Source organism: Ips typographus, linkage group LG7 (assembly GCF_016097725.1).
Source record: "Ips typographus isolate SLU linkage group LG7, UJ_Ityp_2.0, whole genome shotgun sequence".
NCBI classification, from domain to species: Eukaryota; Metazoa; Arthropoda; class Insecta; order Coleoptera; family Curculionidae; genus Ips; species Ips typographus.
In genome coordinates, this window is record NC_138428.1 from 7,270,520 (window position 1) to 7,293,635 (window position 23,116).

Sequence of the window (23,116 nt, forward strand, 5' to 3'; positions counted from 1 at the left end):
AATTAGATTCTCTACAAGATTGCGTCAGGGCACTTTTGCCCTAAAAGGTCATTTGAGGGGGATATTCCTTAAAAACTGTTTTAAAAAAAGAAACGAGTGCATAACGCCGTTATTTGAAAGAAATATCAAAAAAGTGTAATCAGAAGTGTTGTAGAGAATGAAATTCTCTATAAGATTGCATTAGAGCACTTTTGCCCTTTTTTTTATTAGGTGCTTCAGTAAACTGCATTGCTCATAAATGCTCTAGTTCAAGCTAGTATGTCCTACGAGTATAGGTATGTAGCTTTATATAAAAGCATGTTAAGCATCAATACTTACTGAATCTAAATTTTTAGATATTTCGATTAATCGAACTTACCCCTTTCTATAAATAAATATATCTCAGAAGGAAAGTAATGCCTCCACTCTGTGAAGATGGACTACATACAACACTTGCAATCCCTTGGGTACTAAGTGAATATTGTACACCCGAGCATCCACTGTGACGTCACCCGGCGTATCGCTTTAAGAAATCAAGTTCCGCTGAGAAGGCCATCTTGGATATGTTGTGTTGTAATGTCAAAAAATGTCGACACCACTTGTCATTTTACTTTTGTAGTGGATGCATGCAGCTGAAATATTGTATTTTTATTACAACAATCCAATAATTGGTGAAGATTATGAATTAAAGTCAAGTACATAAATGTATATTTTTCAATGGTCATAATGAATACAAGGCCTACTGGCACAGGTAAGATTTCATACCTAACCTTAATAAACCATGTTCATGTCCATGCAGTCATGCATCCTTACTACAAATTTTTCTAGTATACGACATTTTTTAAGGGTGGTTCAAGTAACAAATTGGGCCTATTTCACAGATCTATATCCAGTATATGCTGAATACTTGACTACTTTACCATGTGGATGAAAAAACACAACCTTTATGAATAAATTCACCTAAGCCAGGAAGGAGGAACCAATAGAAGGTGCAACATATCAATCAAGTTGGAGAGTGAAATTGTGTGCAATGGGTTTAACTACTTATATTAGAACAGTTGATAAAAAGAAAGTTTTAAGGTCAGTATAGTGATTTTACTTAAATTAACATTCAAATGAAAAGCATTACAGTTTTCATTATCGTTTTATGTTTAACACAATAATCATCATTATACACTTTAGCAAAAACACTTTGAACCTTATGTTTTTATTTTTGAACGAGGTTTTGGATTCTAGAAACAATTCTTAACATATTTTATGCAACATACTCCATACTAATATTCAAATGTTTTCAAATAAATGTCAAAAACCCAAGGGGTCAAATGACCGAAGTAATTTGGTGTACACACTTGAGGTATTATGAGGCACTTTCCCATTATTACAAAGCATTGTGAGGTATTACAAGGCATTAGAGAGTATTTTGAGGCATTGTCTGTATATTTCAAACTGTAGTGTATTAATATAACAAAATTGAATGAAAAATGAACAGAACTGCATAGGCACATGTAATTATTATGGTGAAATCTTTGTTACATGATATTGAGTTGTAACAATATTCGTTACAAATTATTATAATAATTTACCAATTTTGCAACATTTAAACTACATTTTTAAGGTCACATGACTGTTTTCAACAGGTGTCAACTGGCTTTTACAGTGTTGCATGCTTAAAATTGTATTATTAACGCCACACAACGTGTATTTTAGAATTTCAGCTTTTCAACTGTCTAAATTAAATTTAACAATTGATTAACATTTAAATTACATTTTAAAATCAAGTTTAATAGTGGGTTTAGACAGAAATTTAACATTAGCAAATTTAGTGTTAAAATTAAATTTAGTATTAGTGCATGAGGTATGGTTTATACAGCATTTAACATTAAGATTTTGCGCATGCGCCTAGATCAAATGTAAAAGATTATTACCACGTGACCTAACCTATAAACATTGTTTTGTTTTTATTTGAAATATTAATTATTCCGATTTGGTACCTTACATAATTCAAACAAATGTTACAACGGAATCATAAGAAAGCGTGTATATTGTTGGCAACATTATTGTTGCTCTCTTCTTGTCAAGTTTTCACTGAATTGAAGAAAAGTCAGAGTCGAAGAGTCAGAGATTTAAGGCAAGACCAATTAATAGAAAACAAAATCGAGATCAGCATGGACATTTTGCATCTCTAGTTAATGATATGCTTAATAAAGAGAGGGATTTTGAACAGTATTTTAAATATACATGGATGACACCTGACTTGTTCAACTACCTCCTTGAGATTGTTCAATTGGCCCTACAAAAAGATGTCACAAAAAATCCTTTATCTCCAGCACATAGGCTAACAATGACACTGAAGTTAGATGGAATATACCTAATTGTGTAGGAGCTATTGATGGAAAACATGTGAACATACAATGCCCAAAATTTTCTGGATCACAATTCTTCAATTACAAGAAGCATTTTAGTATTGTCTTGATGGCAGCATGTGACTTCCAATATCGATTCACTCTAGTGGACATAGGTGGATATGGCTCTAACCATGACAGTGTTGTTTTTAAAGAAAGTGGATTTGGACAGAGTTTATTAAATGATCAGTTAAACTTGCCTTCTGCTAAAAATTTACCAAAGTCACAAATACCTTTGCAACATTTTATGGTTGCTGATCAAGCCTTTCCGTTGCATAGCAGAATAATGCGTCCATATGCAGGTCAGTTTCTTGGTGACAGAAAAAACATATTTAATTTTTAATTATAGACTTTCTCGAGCTAGAAAAACCATAGAAAACACATTTGGAATTCTAGTGCAGAGGTGGAGAATATTAAAAAGTCCTCTCATGACAAATGTTGAAATGTGTGATAAAATTGTCAAAGCTACAGTAGTATTACACAATTTTTTACAAAACAATATGGGTCTTCCTGCAGAACAAAGAAAGTATTGCCCCACTGGTTATACAGATTTCATTGATGAAAATGGCCAGTTGGATTTTGGGTTCCTGGAGATCTGAAGGCGAACTCTGTAACGAATAGCAAGGAAATTTCTTTGCTATCGTAGAAAACTCTTCTCTATTGTAATATATGGTACTCTCTACGTTTCGATTGGCGAAGATCGGCACTCAACGTAGCTATTCGGGTTGTGTAAAATAGAAAGACCAAATGAGGTCTTGCTATGAATTTATCTCTCTTGGAGCTATGAAATTTTGTATTTGTCAATCTTTCTTTTCCTTTGTGTCAATAATAAGGTTGTGTTGGGGACCAATTGGTTGTGTTTGCACCCCCCTTACATTGTTTTTGAGTTTTTAGTAAAAGTGTTAATGCATCTATTAGTTGTTGTTTTTGAGGTGTAAGCTGTTGATGGGTAAGCTGTGAGGTGTAAGCTGATGATGGAATGGTTGTGTTATGGCTATATGAGTTCCATCAACACATCCTAAAGTCCCATCCTACTACCTTCACAAAATGCATAACAATTGGTAGCATGTTTACAAGGAACTGAGAAATATTAATTAGGTCTAAATAAGAAACTGACGACAGAACTACAATAAATACAACAACAATAATGGGAACAAAACGGACTATTTTAGAATGCAATCTTTGAAATATATGATTAAATACTGAGAGAAGAATCAAAAAACGTAGAATTATTCAAAATATTGTCATTGATACTTGTCATTAACCCTGAATACGAGGAAACAAGTAAAAGCCCTAGATTTATTACTAGGAATTAGTCAATGTTTTTAGGACCGATAGCTTTCCGTTTTCTGTTGACGGTGTCAGCCGAATGTGATAGAAAATAGCTTAGAGAGTACCAACAGTTAATAGAAAGAAATTTTCTTTCTTGTCTATTTCTATGCGTTTTCTATGTCCTACATCGTTACGGAGTTCGCCTCCTCCATGATTTAGGAACAGGCCTAACATCTGTTGCACTTAGTAGAACCAGTAACTGCAAACGAACCTATCAAGAAACAAGAGATGTGTTGGCAGATTATTTTGTTTCAGATGTTGAAAGTGTTCCATGGCAAATGGAAAACGTGTTACAAGGTTCAATTCCTGTTTAAAATTGTATTTATTATGAAAATAAATAAACTTAAACTGTCAGTTGTCTATCAAAATTTTTTTATCAATAAATACATCTACTCTTCACAGTTTCACACATCACTCTCTGCCCAGAGCTTCATAATTTTCTTCCTCATAATCAGTTGTTGTTGGGGTTCCAGTTCTTCTAACATCAGAGCTATGGTAAGCCCAAACGAATAATTAGTATTTTCCAACTCTTTTGGAACTTCCCTGGTAGGCTGAACATCAACGAGCTGGTTTAGTTTTTCGAAAGCATTGTCAATGCTTTTGCTAAGCATTGCAGTGTACAATCTTTTTTTTCAATTTTAATTTTTGTGGTATATCTTGGTTCAGTTCTTGCAGTTTTCGTTTCATGGTCAATGTACTGCTTGAGATATTTTTTTTTGTAGAATTGTTTTCAACTTGTTCATTGTCGCTTAAGAATATAGGGTCTTGTGCTTCCTTTGGTGACTCTGGCAACAAGATTTCCTGGAATGTATCCCAATGTGCCGAACAACTACTGCTTTCTGCAGGTGATGTTAACGAGCTGCTGGCAAAAGCTTTAGTCTTAATGTTTCCCTCAGTCCTGTAAAAATTCAAAGAAAGTGAGTAATTAATAGTTTTGTCACTGTGGGAACTTCAGGAAAACTACCCGTCTTAATGAAATTTCCCGGATTAGGTCAGGCAAGATACTTTAGTGCTCTCGATCTTCTGCCGTGCGGACAATACACTGTAAACTTAACTGCTCTTACTTTTTACATTAAAACACTTTTCTATTAGAGACATTATTTATTGCCGCCTTTTTCTACTCATTGCTCTACCACAACAACAACTTCTTAACCTAACTTTTTCGACAGTGGACGTCTGACACTGTTGACAGATTTGAACACGTTCCGTAACCTACTCTAGTGTCACTACATCCTCCCACCTTGAGAAACTTTGATCCTACTTTTTCTCAACAACTTAATACTATACTAAAAATAACATTTTCTAAAATTTAAACTAATTCAGTCTTTCAAGAATCTAGCCGGAACTTTCACATTCCGACCACTACGAGTGGTTTTTGTAACTTTGCTTTTGTCACCCCCGCTTACATTCTCACAGCCACTAATACGTTCGGGTACTCTGCTTTCAGCACTCCCGTTCGCGCTCTCACAATCACTGACGGATTCGGGTGCTCTGCTCTTATCACTCCCGTTCGCGCTCTCACAATCACTGACGGATTCGGGTGCTCTGCTCTTATCACTCCCGTTCGCGGTTTCGCCATCAGTGGTTTCTTTACAAATCTCGACCATTGGTGTCACTCGATCTGGTGCTTCTCCATTACTCTCCAAATCACATCTGTCTTCCAGGGGGTACACCCGCTGGATGGGCCGCAACAACTGCCCCGTCGCAGTGGACACTCGAACCAATCGGACGCGTCCGTCTTTCCCTGGATACAACTCGTCCACACGTCCAATAGGCCACTGTAGTCTTTTGTCGTGGTCGTTACCAATCAGAACAACCTCGCCCACTTGTATCGTTCTCGAAGTCTTGCTGTGACGAAGTAGTTTCAGTTGTCCCAAATACTCATTTTTCCATTTGCAGAACTCCCTCTGAGTGTCTGCATCAACCGGTGAATCCCACATCAATCGTTTCTCCCAAGTTCTCTGCAAAAGCAATTTAGGCAATAAAGTTGTAGGACTTGTGAAACCGATCGGGTCAAAAAGTTGATTGGCAACTGACAAAATAACTCTCTTAGTCACAACCTGTTCTTCTACTTCCTTATATAAACCAATGGACTCTTTGACAGATAAGGTGTCTCGTCTAATGTTCCAGGTTAAACCAAGGACAGGTACATCCACGTTGTCAGCACCCACATACTGAGTTCTCTCCCACCCTGTTAAATCAAAGCGCCCTTGAGCCATTAGAACCGACGACTCCTTGATAAATCTACTCAGACTCTCTTCATCACTAAGACTGGTTACGCAATTGTCCACATAAAAACTTTTTGACAATTGACATACAGTATCTAAAGAGTAACCCAGCCTCAGTCTTGAGGAATCGCCTTCAAGTTGGCACAACTTTTTAGCTTCACTCAGATGATAACTTATGGTTGCACCCAGAAGAAACGGACTGCTGCTAACCCCAAAAACAACCCTCCTATGTCTGTAGATAATTTCGTTTCCATCTTGATCAATCCATAGAAATCTTAAAAAATTCCGGTCAGCAGGATCCACAGATATTTGCAAAAAAGCTTTTCGAATATCAGAAATCACACCTATTCTTTTTTGCCTAAACTTTATCAAAATATCCGGAATTTCCTCAATCAAATTTGGACCCTTTTCCAAGCATTGATTCAAGGATGGAGCACCTTTTTGTTTGGCGCCAGCGTCAAACACTGGTCGAATTTTTGTGGTGGCAGAGGAAAGCTTAACCACGGGCCTGTGTGGTAAATAGTGCCCCCGGTCAGAATTCATTTCACCAGCAACTTTCTCGATAATCCCATCATGGAGCCACCCGTTAAAAACTTCATCATATTCTTTTCTCAGATTACTAGAGTCTAAATTTTTCAATACACGTCCTAGACGAATCCTAGCCAGTTCGAAATTACTGGGAATTGCAGGGTGGTTCTCCAAAAAAGGCAACTTCACTTCGTATCGTCCCTCATTATTAATTTTAACTGAACTCATAAAATGGTCCAAGGCAGCAGCTTCTATTTCCTTTCTGGTATCAGTCTTGCATGGATCAGTGATACCTAAAACGTCCAGGTCCCATAATCCACTGATATCACCAGCAAACAAGCTCAATGTAGACATGCTCACTCTGTCCGTTTCAGACACGGGAATCTTTCCCATCAACGTCCAACCAAATAAGGTTTCTAATGCTACCAACCCGCAATGCAACTGGTGACGTCGACCTGTATAAAGTTTCCCAGCAACATCGGCACCAATTAGAAGCTCAATTACAGTCGAAGTGGAGGTGTCACTAACAGGAATTCCTAAGGAATCAAGCTCTTCAGACCATTCTCCAGAAAACAGTGGTGCCACATCGTTACAAATTCTTGGTTGGTCAAGAACTTCAATTTCACAACTGTAAACCCCCTTTTTAGCAATCAAGATATTGTACACATTGTGACACTGTTTTGATGTGGCACCGCCAAACAGACAATGCACAATTACCTCTTTATCTTTTGGGGACAAATCTAACTCCTCTGCTGTACTCCTTAAAATGTAAGATCTTTGAGACCCAGAATCAATAAGGGCTCGGATTCTCCGACTTCCATGAGTTCCAACCACATCCAGACACAAAGTTTGCATAAACACATGTACACCTGAGTAATTAGTAGCATTTACCTCAGTATTTGTCCGGCTGCTTGGAGTTTCTCTAGGTTGAGAATTTTCAGGAGCACCTTCCAATGTTCTTCCTTGCTTATTTACTGCTGCTTCTGGGCAAAGAAGAGTAGAATGAAACCTATTGCAAATTAAACACTTTATTCGAGCATAACATCTTCGTGACTGATGTCCTATTCGTAAACACCTAAAACAAGCTTTTTCTTGAGCAATTAGCTCCTTTTTCTTGTCCAGAGGAAAATGTCTGGCTTTTTGACAGGCAGAACTGTCATGAGCCCCTTTACAAAAAATACACTTTCCAAAAGTATTAACTGAGGTGTTACTATTCAGCAAATCAGCTCCAGTAGCAATCCTAGTTCCAGGTGACTTACTTTTAGCTATAGTACTTACAGGTTTTTCAACTAACTTTGTACTATGTAGACCAAAACCCTCAGATGCCAATAATATGCGCTGTTCACTCTCCACCTCACTTCTCAAAAAAAGCATCAAGGCTTTCAACCGCTGCTCCAAGGTAGTATTTGACCCTACAGTTTCAGTACCACTGGATCCACTGGCATCATCTGGTTCCTGACAAACGGCCCCTCTACTAACTCCAGCACAAAAACTTACTGCACTACGCTGCCAAACTCTTAACAACTCTTCAGGCAAACAGGATTCAATTAGAGGGAATAGTATTGCTGAATATTTGTCAGATGTAATGCCAAGGGTTTCCAATGCCCTCAATTGGCTCTCAATACTGTCATATAAACAAGAGATATCACTTCGGTTTTTCGAGAGAGCATTGTTTAAGATTAATTTTAACAGTTCACGAACATAAACCTCAATCTGAAGGTCTTCACGACCAAATCGTGATTTTAAACTGTCAATAATTAATTTATAATTTTCGGCAGTAGCAGGAAAACTGTCTACTAAATTCCTAGCCCTACTACCAGGCGCTGTTGCTTGTACAAGGTATTCTACTTTATCCGCCAGGTCAATACTCGGATCCTCATCCACTTTTTTAAACTGTGCCCAAAAGGACAACCATTCTCGAATACTACCATCAAACTTTTTGAATTGAATTGCAGGCAACTTAAATTTGCGCTTACCTGCTTGATCTGGAACTGAAGAACTACTTGACACTTGATCTGCTTGCTGTTTTAACCGCCATATTTTGTCACTTTTAATACCCAGCTGCTTAAATCTTCTACTGTAGTTATCGCACCCTTCAGTTTCTTCTTCCAAGTCTGCTTCAATAACATTTTGTTCCAATAATAAACTGAATATTTCAGCATTCAAATCTCTAAGTTCAGTGAACTTTTCCTCTAAAATTTGCATTGCAACATGAGTCTCTTCAACATCTGGTGAGGAATGTTGCAAAAGGGCTGTCAAATCATTGGCTACCTTAGTAAAAGAAGCCCGGACCACTCTACGGCGTTTCTTAATGGTTTCTAAATCAGCCATCCTTCCACGAAATTAGTAAACGGCAATGCACAAATGGACAATGTTCGAGCTGGTTCAAAAACCGACCACACCGGGTGAAACTCGCGAAACTCTTAATGTCTTTCGATTAGTGTCCCACAGAAAAGAACCGGAAGAGTAAAAACACCAAATATAACCGGCCTAGTCCTGTCACGGTCGCCAAAACATGTGGGAACTTCAGGAAAACTACCCGTCTTAATGAAATTTCCCGGATTAGGTCAGGCAAGATACTTTAGTGCTCTCGATCTTCTGCCGTGCGGACAATACACTGTAAACTTAACTGCTCTTACTTTTTACATTAAAACACTTTTCTATTAGAGACATTATTTATTGCCGCCTTTTTCTACTCATTGCTCTACCACAACAACAACTTCTTAACCTAACTTTTTCGACAGTGGACGTCTGACACTGTTGACAGATTTGAACACGTTCCGTAACCTACTCTAGTGTCACTACAGTCACAGTATTGTTTTTAACTTACTTTCTTGGTTTTACTATATTGTCTACAAAAAATAATAATTCAAAAAGTGGCCATTTGTTTGATACATCAGCACCACTTCTTGATGAGACAGACTGCCATTCCCTTTTTTCTTTAGCGAAACGTTGCCTTAGAGTTAACCATCTAGATTGGCAAGCATCTATTGAGAATCCCATTATTTCGCTTATGCATGTCCAGGCGTTTTCCTTAATGTTTTTGTTCTTATAAGTAGACATTCGTGAATCCCACAAGCAGCTGAATTGTCTCACTAATTCAATCAATTCAATATCATTGAATCTTTTGTCATCCATTATTATAAACTTTTACAAATTCAAAAACAGTGAACCCTGACCCGAACACATCAACCAAAATGTATTTTTTTAGGGTTATGTTGTTAAAATGACAGTAAAATTGTAAAATAAACGCTAATGTGCGTACGTCATTGAAGTAAAATTTAGATTTAGTGGTATGGATTAAAAATTAAATACTTTCAAGGTCACATGTTACAGATAACACTAATGCTAAATCTGTATAAACCAACTCATTGAATTTTATGCTGTATATTTTCTAAAAACACTAACACTAATGTTCTAGTTAAATGTTCTGTCTAAACCCACCATTAGTGTGTCGACAACCCCTTTTTTCCCGGTTTTTTCGATCGATAATAAACTTTTTTCAATTCTTTTTTCAAAGACACAGCCACTCAGTTTTTTTAATACTCAAGTCACAACGTGAAAGTCATTTCAGACGGGTAGTTTGATTGGGAACTCACAGTAATAGCAGTAATAAGGTAGTTTGCTGTGAGTTCAACTAATAGGTCTAGAAACTACTCATATGAGACAATATTTACCTATCTAGTACTATGATTGTAAAGTGAACATCTTTGTGCAGCTGCAATGTTTTTGTTTAAAGAAATAAGCCCATACTGAATAAAGCTGAATTTTTAGATATTTTTATTATTCAAGCGTATCACTTTATAGTATAAATACTTTGTCAGAAGGAAAGTAATACCTCCACTCAGTGGAGGTGGCTTCACTTGTTCAATGTAAAGAATAACCCATTGGTTTTAAGTTCATACTGTGCACCCGAGCACCCACTGTGACGTCACGCAACGTGTCGCTTTGTGGAAACAGGTTTTGCTGATAGGGCCGCCCTCTTGAATCTGTTGTGTTGTCAAGTAAAATTCCCACTAATCCCACTTGTCAGTCTTGTCACTTGTTATGTCAAAAAATCTACCTAGAACATGCTGCTAAATTATATTTTTATGACAAAATCCAATAATTTAATTAATGAAAATTATACACTAAAATCAAGTAAATGTATGTTTTTTGATAGACATAATGGATACAACAGCTGCTGAGCCCAGGTAAAATTACAATGACAATTTCAAACCTAACCTATGTAATAAACCATGCTGATGCATCATTACTACACATTTTTTAAGGGTGGTTCTAGTAACTAATTAGGCTAGTCTTACAGATCTGCAACTGGTTTATACTGCCTACATCACTACTTTTCCATGTGGATGAAAAAGCACAACTTTTATGAAGAAAGTGACTACGTTTCCCAGGGACTGCAATCAAGTCAAGTTGGAGAAGAATAAAATCCTGTGCAATATTTGAAACTATCTAAGTTTTAAGGTGAGGTAATTGATTTTAAATTATTAATTATAACATAAAAGTAACATTAAAATAAAAAGCAATGCAGTTTTCATTATGGTTTTACCTTTAACACAATAATCATCATTGTACTCTTTGTAGACTGCATTGTTCAACCTTAAGTTAATATGTTTTATATGTAGTATATGAGGCAGGGTTTACCCAAGTTTTTAGTTGTAGTATTAATAAATTTATTTATTCTCCATATCAACCCAGGGGTAGAATGTTGAGGTAATTTCCATTACTACGAAGCATTTTGAGGTATTACAAGACATTACAAGGCATTTTGAGATATTTATAAGGCATTGTCTGTATATTTCAAAATTTAGTTTATTAATATTGACTGAAAATTGAACATAACAGCATAGGCACAAGTAATTATTATGGTAAAATCTTTGTTACATGATATTGAGTTGAAACAATATTCATTACAAATTATTATAAAAATTTACCAATTTTTCAACATTTAAACTACATTTTTAAGGTCACATGACTGTTTTTAACGTGTCAACTGGTTATTACAGTGTTGCAGGCTCAAAATTGTGTTATTAACGTCGCACAACGTAAATTTTACAATTTCAGCTTTTACAAATGTCTAAATTTAATTTACCAAATGGTCAACATTTAAATTACATTTTAAAGTCATGTGACTGTTTTTGACAGGTGTCAGTTGGCTTGGACAGTGTTGCAAGCTCTAAAATGACATAATCAAAGTCACATGATGTGTCTCTTGCTTTTACAACTGTCTAAAATAGTCTAAATGTAATTTGCCAAAGTTTTTAATTTTAAACCACATTTTAAGGTCACGTGACTAATTTTTACAGATGTCAACTGACCTTTACAGTGTTGCAAGAACATGCAGAATTGCATTTTCAACGTCACGTAACGTGTATTTTGCAATTTAAGTTTTAACAACTGTTTAAATTTAATTTACCATTTTTCAAAGTTTAAACTGCGTTTTGAACTTCACGTGACTGTTTTTGACAATGTCAACTGGCCTTTACACATGACCTAGTTCTTACAATTTTATTACTGTCTAAATTTAAATTACAAATTTTTCAACTGTTTCTTTTAAATTATAAGTGTCTTTATTTGACACGTGCTAACTTGGTTACCTGGACAGTTAGAAGATTCGTGCAAACGTCAAAATATAACCCGTAATTTCAGACAACCGTACAAAAAATATTTTTTGTTGGTCAGAGTTTGGAAAAACAGTGTTCTGACCTTAGAAAATCAATTTGAAGGTTTCGGCACAAGGTCAAATCAAGTGGCAAAAATTTCGTAAAACCTTAACGTTGTCACCTAACCTGTCACTTTTAACCTTTTAAAAAATCAAGTTTTAGCTTTTGGGTCCTTAAAATTTGGAAAAACAGTCACGTAACCAGAGGAAGTAATTTTTATTGAATCATTAATCCTTATCGACATTTTGACAATAGTCAAAAGTCATGCACAAATTTTAAAAGCAGACATGCTACTTAATCCAACCGAAAAACTGTCACGTGATCATAAAAAAAAAATAATTTCAAGGGTGTATTTCATCAAAATTTATCATTATCTCAATACTAGAGGACTTCTAACTAAATTTAAGAATGCAACAAATGTGTAAACATTTGAAGGTATCCTAAGGCAATTTAAATAATTTAAGGGCATTTTGATGTATTTCAAGGCAGTTAAGGGCACTTTAGGCAGTTTTTTAAGGCATTATCACTATGAGGCATAATCGAAGCATTGTGAGGTATTTTAAAGGCATTTCAAGGTATTTCGTATGCAAAAAGGAATTTTGGTGTACAAAAAATTATCGGCGGTCTACCCCTCGATATCAACCCAGAGTAAACAAGTAACCTGGACCACTTTGTTTACTACGAGGTGTTGTGATGGACAAAAATTAAGTTTTTAATTACGTCTATGTATACCTGCGAATTAAAATTAAACTAAATTTTCATTAAAGTCAAATTAAATTTTCTCAATTTAAAGCTACATGTTTGTATATGACATGTTATTCTTAAAATTTACACTAAACTAAAATTAATTTTAACTTAAAAGTGGACCAACTTTCAACATTGGGTGAAACTCAGCCTGATTTGTGAGCTCTTTGTCACTTTTTGTTGTTATAAAATGTGAAACTTTATTTGTATTTTTTCTCGTTTTTTTTGTTTCGGTCTTACTCCATATCTTCAATTTCTTTTCCATCGTTTTATCAAGGATACACCAATTCCAACTAGTGCAGTAATCACAAACTATGTCACAGCCAAAGAAAACTTCATCCATTGTTTATTATTTTTAATTTTACAAATGATTATTTTATAGCTGAACTTTTTTATGAATGAAATCATTAATCTTTCACCTTATGTAGGTTAGAATATGTCAAAGTCGTAAACACATCTGTGCTATCTAATTGAACATAACTTAGCAGCGCGAGCACGTTGAAAAGTATAATGCCCGGTTTATACTTTTAAAGTAAAAAATTAAATTTAACGTAAATTAATTTAAATTACCTACATGTAAAATTAAATGTAAATTCATGTGGTTAATGCCTGATTTATACCTCCAAATTAAAAAATTAAATTAAATTTAAATTACATGTAAAATTAAATGAAAATAATAAAGTGTAAATAAAGTGGTTTATACTTTTCAAGATATGGTAAATTCAATGACATAGATGTGTTTTAGGCTTTGACGTATTTTAGACATATTCTAACCTAAAGAGGGTGATAGATTTGACAGACAAGACATTTGTAAAATTAAAAATAATAAACAATGGATGACGTTTTCTTTCTCTGGCTATGGTTACCGCACTAGTTGGAATTGGTATATCCTTGACAAAACGATGGAAAAGAAATTGAAGATATGCAGTAAGACCGATAAACAGGGAATGAAAGAAAAAACAAATAAAGTTTCACATTTTATCACAACAAAAAGTGACGTAATTTAAATTAATAGCTATTTATGTGACCAGTTACGAAAAGATCGATTTTGTGTAACGAATGAATGTTTGTAGGGCGAGCGCAGCGAGGTCCTACAATTTGAATGAGTTACACAATAAGACATTTTCGAAACGTGTTGCATACATAATTTTTTCTAATTTTGACCAAAAAGCTGTGAAAACCATCTTTTAAAGTGGTTTAACACAAATATTCACTTTCATAGCACCTTGTATAAACTGTGACAACGACATGTTATGATGGATGTCGCCCATATGTTTCTACGGAAATGCATAAAAACAGGGAGTGATGAAATTAACTTTTCATAACTAGTTACATAAAGTGATACTTTATGTAACTAGTTACATAAAGTAAAACATTTTGTCACTCTAATCAGTTTTGAAAAGTGTCACTTTATATGCCAAAATTAGAAAAAAATATTTTTTTAATTTGAAGGTATAAACGGGGCATAAACCGTACCAGGTGACCCAAAATAAGACTGTTCCTCGACCATTTCTCGGGAACCGTTCGTCGTATGACTTTGGGATAAAAATTTTTTACGTAAATCGGCCGTGAAGAATCGCTGAAAAATATTTTCAATTTCTAAAAATGACCACCAGAGGCCGTAACTGCCAGCTTAATTTTTTAAATTGCATTTTCTATAAATTTGGCACAATAAACTAGAATTTTTTTTCCACATTTTTAAAGCGAACCAATTTATCTATCATTTTCGTAAAACAGAAATTTCTGTTATTTCAAAAACAAAGATGGCGTGGGGTGTTCAATTGTTTTTGCAATAACCTGCTTTAACTTCTTAACGGTTTGACCAATTTCAACAAATTTGGTATTGTTGAAAAGAGCATTTCTTGGTCAATAAGAATCAACCAAAATATAGTTGATTTAGTTGAATATTTCTCCGCCATGGGGCCAGTGTTAACACCATGGGGACTCAAAAGGGACTATTATTATTTTTTTAAAACTTTAAAACCATGTACCTCCATAACGAAACATTTTTGGATCATGGTTTATATAGAAAACTAGGTTTTGTTTTGACGTTTAATCAAACCCTAAAATACAGGGTGTTTCACGATAAATGCGTCATATTTTATGGTTTGATTAAAAGTAAAAAATTACCCTAGTTTGCTAAATAAACCATGGGGCAAAGATGTTCAGTTATGGAGATACAGGGTGTTAAGGTTTGGATCTATTTATTCAAACCGGTCTCAGATATTTTTATTAAACTTTGTAGGTCAACTGTCCATGATAAGGCACGTTTTGCAATAAAAAACATATTTTTTAATTTTGCCAGTAGCGTTCAATCAAACACGTTCCTGAATGTTTTCGCAAAAAAATATGTACACTACTCTTTTTTCCATTAAACACAAATCAATTTTGAATTACCCATTCAATTTCGAACAGAAAAGCTATCTAGTAACTTTTCGGTATATTTTTCTGTTTTCCAATAAAAAATTGAAAATCATAAAATCAATACTAAATCGTCTACTGTTTATTAATCAATATCTAAATTTTTATTAATTTAGTTTTTTCAAAATTTTTTTATTCGATAGGAACAAGCAGTATCTTCCTATTTTTTCATTAAAAAACTGGATAAATCAAAATTTTAAAATTGAATAGAGACGAAATTCGAAGATTTAGTATTAATTTTAATGGTACTTTTGCAGGATTTTTTATTCGAAAACGAGATGACGTAGCAAAAAGTTACTAGATGCCTTTTCTGTGTTAAATTGAATATGGAATTCAGAACTGATTTGCATTTTATGGAAAAACAGTGGCGTACATTTTTTTTTTGCAAAAATGGTCAATAACTTGTTCGATTAGACGCCACTAGCAACAATAAAAAATATATTTTTTAATGGCAAAACGAACTTTATCGTTGACACCTAAAAAGTTTTACGAAAATATCTCTTATTGTTTTGATGAAATAAATAAATTTAGATTTTTTTACCCAAACTTTAACACCCTGTATCTGTAACGAAACATCTTTGAACCATGGTTTATATAGCAAACTAGGGTATTTTTTTGACGTTTAATCAAACCCTAAAATATAACGCATTTATCGTGAAACACCGTGTTGACTGATTCAGCTTAAGTAATTTCGACTTTTTTAAATGGAACAGCCTGTGTATTACTTATTTTTCTGATAGCTTTTGCAATTCAACTTTTGTGAAGTATGTCATATACCTACCTAATTTAAATGTCTGCGATTTATTTATATTTTTTAACTTTTACCTGCATTTTTTGTTATCTTAACTAAACTATAATCTGAAAATTGTCTTTAACAATTCAATTGAACAATAAACATTTTAAATTGTTGTGGTTAATGACATACAAAATTAAAACATTTGTTTTTTTTATACGTTATACAGGGTTATTTACGTTATTCGACACGGAAAATTGTGACTAAAGTATTCACTTTCAACAAACTTTTAATTCTGGGATGGATGTAGACCTATTGGAGGTATTTTAAAAAATATTTTCAAGATTTACCGGTTGTCCCAAATGCAGAAAAAGTATCAAAGTTATATTTTTTCAAATGGAATACTTAGTATTTTATTTGATTTTCAGAATGTACGTTGAAAATAAAAGGTAATGACATTGAGGTTTGGTACGTCTAAACTTTACAGTTTCTCAGATATTCGTTATTTTGTAAAAATTTAGAACAAGGTTTATTGTTTAATCACCCAACCCATGTTTGATATCAATCAAAATTGGCTTGGGAACTGCTAAATGATCAAGTTTTAGGATCCATGGGTGAGAAATTGTCTAGCTCATACAGGATGTCTCAAAATTTTTCTCCCAATAATTCCAACCTTTAAACTTTAACAACTTTTCAAAATCAAATTGAACACCACCTATTTTATGGTTAAAGTAGATGCAAAATTTAATTATCTACCGAAAATTGTTGAGGTCTCTTATGACTAACTGTTTGCGTTTTCTTGGAAAGTTAACATTTCTCGAACTCGCACCGATTTTAAGTGATTTTTGATACTCTTGAGAAATGACCACAGATTAGCGAATTAGCGAAATTTTTAGGAGTATATCCATTAAGATACTTAATAATGTTGCTGAAGGACTCAAAAACGGAGTAGCTTTGTTTGTGTTTGTAGTCGAATTGTCGCCGTTTTAAACCTTTTTTATGAATTATTAACTAATTATTAATATATTAATTAATTAAGTTATTATTAACTTGGATAGCAAATTTACAAAGTATTAAGCCACTAGTTAATTCTAAGCTTTACTCAGATTAGAACGATAGATATGTAATTGGAAAAGATACCAAGTGATCTTTGAACGGTATCAAAAATCAGTCAAAGTCAGCTCTATTTTAAGAAATGTCGATTTTCGAAGAAAACGTTAACAATTGATATGATACCTTACATACGATACCTTACGATAAACAAGCGGTATGAAACCTTAATAATTTTCGATAGGTAATTAAATTTTGCATATATTGTAACCATAAAATTGGTGGGGTTCCATTTGAATTTGACAAGTTTATACTACTTCAAAATTTTAGTTTTTGATTAAATTTTTTGAGACCCCCCCTGATATGAGCTAGACAATTTATCACTTTTAGGTCATAAAACTTAATCTGTTATCAGCGCCCAAACCAATGTTGGTCAATAAATCTCAAAGGAAGGTTGAATGTTTAAATGTTAATATTTGTTCTACATTTTTACAAATTAAGGAATATCTGAGGAACTGTAAAGTTTAAACCTATCAAACATCAATGAACTTCAATTAATTTTTATTTTCAACGTAGATTCTGAAAATAAAGTAATATACTAGGTGTTCCATTTGAAAAAACATGACTTTGATAGTTTTTCTGCATTTGGGACAACCGGTACATCTTAAAAATATTTTTAAAAGCTACCTTCAATAGCAACAATGGCCTGTTTACCGGTTGCCCGACAACCGCCTATACAGTGCAGGTCAAAAGATTAAATTTTCTCATTTTTGTTCGTGTTTTACGATGAAAGGGCTCAAGTTAGAGATCCGAAAAAACTAATACACAAAACTAGTCCGTGATAGGTACTACAACTTTCATTATTACGATTTTTCAATCAAATCAACCGTACAGGCGCAAAAAAATCAAAACCGTTTTCCCATGTTAATCTCCTATGTCCATGGTGCTCTTGGACATCTTTAAAATTTTACATTTATTGTAAATTAATTTTGCAATGCCGTAAAGTAACTTTACCGCATCCGATGCGGAAAAGTACTCTTTCCCTCACTCAAATAAGTGTGTAAAAGTGCATTTACCACCCTGAGTAGGAAAGGTTTTTTTCATTATTCTTACTAGTCTGAAAACTATCTATTTTTGGTTGATTTGTTTGAAAAAATGTACCTTTTCCGTGAGGACGCTGGAAAGTGCGCATTTCCCATGCGCTGTTTTTAACTGGTGGGTTTTCTCGTGCGCTAACAAATACGTGTTTTGCATAAAATAATTTTTTTTAAAGTCAGTAAATTTCTGGTATTATACGTTAAGTTACGTATACGAAAACATGCGAACAGATGTGTATGGTAAATACCTTCTTCGCAACTGTGCGTATAATTTTCATACGTTTCTAAACTTGTTTATTGTCAGAAATAGACGACCTGTGTGCTAGATTGAATGGTAATTCCAATGTATAATGAATTTTTATACTGAATTTATGCTACAATATAAATTCAAGCTTCAGTTAACATTGGTTAAAACTGAGTTAAAACTTAAAACACATTGACATTTCTTATATTCTCGTGATAATATTTTTTTTTTGTTACAGATATTCTCCCGGTGAAGCGAGAAGCAAAAAAAGGTCATCCAGGTCAATCTTGGATTTTTTTAAATTTTAATAATAAACTAATGATTGGGGCGCGGGTGGTGTGTAGTTTTATTTGCGATTTCGATTTGCTGTTATGCCATATGCAGCATTGTTCTATCCACAATATCTGGGCGAATACTTTTCATTTAATTTCCAACTAAATGCTGAAGTATTAGAAATATTGTCATTCCTTTAAATGTCAATCTACGCATGGCGAACTGAGTAACTGTGCAGAAGTTGACATTGGGAGTGAACAAGGACCAGCAATCAGTAATATCTATCTAACGTACAATTTATTTTCCAACTGATTAACATCCTACAGCAAATTTAACTTTTTGTGTCTGCTCAGCTCCTATTTATATCGAAGAATTGATGCTAATCACATGTGTTTTCTAAGAACTATGCATAATGCCCAAACGGCATTTGGACGTTGAACCGACGTTGGGGCGACGGCATTTCTACTCGTATTTGCACTATTTTGGGGAATACAAATTTGAGTCGATTGGACGTCGGGTCACGACTAATACGGTATATTAACCCTTTCAGTCATGACCCTTCTAAAAACATTTTGAAAAAATTTGGCGTTTTGAGGGAAAAATATTCATTTTTTCATGATTTTTCGTGAATTAGCCTAATTGGTTTCGTACGGCCGTGACGTCATGCCGTCGACGAAAGACATGTCTAAGTGGAAAATTCATATACATATACGTTGAGGACATTTTATTTATTAAAACTCTTATTTGTTATGAAACTTATAAAAACAGTTATTACCCTTAAAGCAGCACAAATGTAATTCACATTTTACACAATAAACATGTGTTTTTGAAGAACAGCCTGGCAACTTGCACCTGGTATTATTGGGCTTGTCATCTGTGGATAATGATCAACTCCATCTAGTCTTTTTTCTTTTACTGGTTTACTTTCAAATTTTTGCAGTTTAGGAGAAGGTTTTTCAATGCCGTTTTGTAAGCTTGGCCTACCTCGTTTGGATGACTGCACTATATACAAGTTTTTCGGCAACTTTATGACGAAATTGAAAAAGATCGTAAGTTTTGCTTCTTCTTATACCCAAAGATTCGTTTTTTTTTCTATACTCTAGCCAATAGTTAACAAGTACAACGTCAAATGCATGGGAGATCATTCCAAGTGTCCATTTTCTAGATCTTACATGGGATCGATACAATCGCAACAACAAGTCGGCCTTATCCACACCTCCCATATTTACGTTATATATTCTTACAGATTCTGGTCTGGGTACTTGTATGTGAGTGTTTTGTTTTTTATCCCAACGCTTGCAGTCGTTCTGTATCCCGACACCAACAAAATTTGAGGCTAAATCACTGGCTTGTTGTCGTACCATTTGGTTATAACAATTTCATCTCTGCTAACAGCTGTGTCGTGGGAGACCCGGCCTTTTTTCTTAAGCTCTTTATCGTCCAAAAGCGGAGGATTTTGAAATCGTTTGATTCTTATGGTCCCAACTAAAAACAAAAAAAAAATGTATTGAGTTTTATTGGTGTTGTGATCTATAATCTCTTGTCACTACAACTAACCCGCAAAAATTTATTTGGATTGTAAATATTGCAGAAGTTGGTAACTTGTAAAGTAATTATCAAAGTCCATGGTTTTTTTCAGTGATACGGTTGTCCAAATACATTACTGTTCCAGCTCCGCTGCCGAACTTCATGAATTGCGCAGATATTTCTGTCGTAGAGTTATACAAGAAAGTCGTAATGCCACTTTGTCCAGCCAATATACAGGGTAATGCAAATTCGACCCTCACCATTGGGATCTCAGAAACCATAAGATATATGAAAAAGTTTAAATTGGGGCAAAGTTGCGCAAAGCTGAACCAAATGCTGTTTTAAAAATTTCGATTTTCCGAGTACTTCCGAGGATATCCGAAAAAAACTGAAAATTAGATTTTTTGTTTTTATTTATTTCTAACCTTATTTGAAGAGATGTCCCAAAACTAAAAACATCTTTTCATTGCCACTTTTCTCCAGCTATTCGATGATGGATTCCAATTTGCCACACGACGTTTCGTTTTTTGGCAGTCATAACCAACTTTCTTTTTACTTATGGGCGCCATATTTTTAGCCCATCAAATAGTACGTTTTATTCTGATTTTAGTGATGTATAATAAGTTATGATTTGCTTCATAAATGATAAAATAATTCAATAAAAACGAATCTTACTTTAGTTGGCTTTGAGTTAATGGGACGTTTTATGAAATGTCTTTATTTGACAGTACTTGTCAGACACGAAAATTCGGACGATCATTAGAGCAAGTCAAGCATAGTTAAAAATGTATCTAAAAAAGAAACCGCCGCACAAAATACTATTTTACAAGCTATATTTAGGTTAATCAGAAGAAGAGATTGGTTAGCATTATCTCTAACTTAAACCGCTAATTTATGTTTTCAAGAGAAATATCATCATTTTAGAAACTTGATTTTATGCCAAACTTAATTTTTTTATAATGTTAAGTGCAAGTTTATAGTTATTTATACAGCAAGTGACTTAAACCATGTTTTATCCATGAAAAGAACATAGGTCCACGAGCGTAGCAAGTGGCTTATGTTCTTCGAGTTATTAAACCGGTTTAAGTCACGTGTTTTATACAGTATTTTCTTAAATTTCGCCTTATATTAAAAAAAACTTAAACTACAGTTTTATCAAATTTGCACTGCGCCCCGTAGATGTTACATTGATGATTGTTTGTTTACAACTGTAAAGAAGCGAATTTTATTCAGAGTGACTTAAATTTTATTTAAACATCTAGTGAATAAAAAATGTTTAAATATTTGCTAATAATAGGACAAAATTTAATAAAATAATTTAATATTGGATTTTGAAAAACACCGAATCACAACAATGTTGAATTACTGATTACAGTTGGCTTGCTGTCATATTATTAACTAGTATTGTGATGTAGCTTAAAATAATATTGCCTTGTTTTTCCTCATTGTGACTAAGAATGTTGAGGTCAATTACGTGTGACAAGTACTACCAAGTAATCTTCATAAAACGTCTCATTAACTCAAAGGTAACTAAGGTGAAATTAGTTTTTATTGAATTATTGTGTTATTTATGAAGCAAATCATAACTTATTATACATCACAAAAATCAGAATAAAACCTACTATTTGGTGGGCTAAAAATCGAATATGGCGCCCATAAGAAAAAAGAAAGTTGATGATGAGTGCCAAAAAACGAAACGTCGTGTGGAAAATTTGAATGAAAAGATGCTTCAAATTTATGATGCAGAAAAATCAAATTTTCAGTTTTTTCGGATATCTTCGGAAGTACTCGAAAATCGAAATTTTTAAAACGGCATTTGGTTCAGCTTTAAATTGCGAAACTTTTCCCCAATTTAAACTTTTTCGTATCTCTTATGGTTTTCGAGATCCCAATGGTGAGGGTCGAATTTGAATTACCCTGTATACATTTTTATTCCCCATTTGTTTGGTTTGTTTTTATTGTACTGCTTGATGTTGAGGCGACCTTTAAATGGTACTATCTGTTCATCTATGCAGAGGTTGGTCTCAAGAGGAACGTCCAAACACCTTTTTCTTATGGAGTCGTATAAAGGGCGCACTTTCCAAATCCTGTCAGTGTTTCCCCTCTTTGTGTACCATAGTACCTAAATGCACAACCGTTCGCAGCTTGAAAAATCGAATTATCGGTATATTTTGTCGAATAACCTCAAATTTCAGCGAAGAATTCCAGTACATACGACATCTAGGGTATCTTACTATCTGTTACCACAGTTACCCATCAGAATGTGGACACCGATAAATTATCGAATCTCGTTCAAATTTGTAGGACAGGTTGCAATTTTTTTTTAAATAATATAAAGGTTTGCCATAGATACTATTGTTTCCAATAGGCTATTAGGAATATAGTTTTAAAAAAGATCGACAGGTTCTGGAAGATATAATTCTGCATCTGCTTTTTCTTGATGCCATTTCACGGGTGTGGTTTTATAACTTGCGGCTTTCATCCATTTTATCTCTTCCTTTTTAGTTAGATCAAATTGTTTATACAAATCGCATTCCCCTACATCCTCAGGTAACACGTCATTATCAGCACAAGCATGTTCATTTTCGTGATAATCATTTGAGTCCTCTTCCGAATCCGATTCGTTTGTCGGTACGATAGCATTTGCGGTTTCATTTTGATCTGCTGTTTTTATATCAAGAATAGCATCAAGTTCATCCCAAACATCTAACATAAGCCCTATATCAGACTGATCGTCATTTTCCAGTGCCCAGAGAAGTTCTTCTTCCGTCAAAGCGCGAATTATAATTCAGGTGACAGAAACTTGTTTTTAAAAAATCAACTTTATTAAGAATTACTTATTGAAATAGACTAAATTAGGTGACAGTATTCTTTTTAATAGCCCAGTCGCTG

The 23,116-nt window shown here is 34.1% G+C and overlaps 1 long non-coding RNA gene across 1 annotated transcript; it reads left to right on the forward strand.

The window, feature by feature from the left end:
* The first annotated feature begins 400 nt into the window (after positions 1-400).
* Positions 401-19,531, forward strand: LOC145731633 (uncharacterized). The gene is made up of 4 exons (XR_014178838.1): positions 401-730; positions 861-1,059; positions 10,776-10,936; positions 18,663-19,531. It is a non-coding gene; the product is annotated as an uncharacterized LOC145731633 (long non-coding RNA).
* Positions 19,532-23,116: the final 3,585 nt, after the last annotated feature.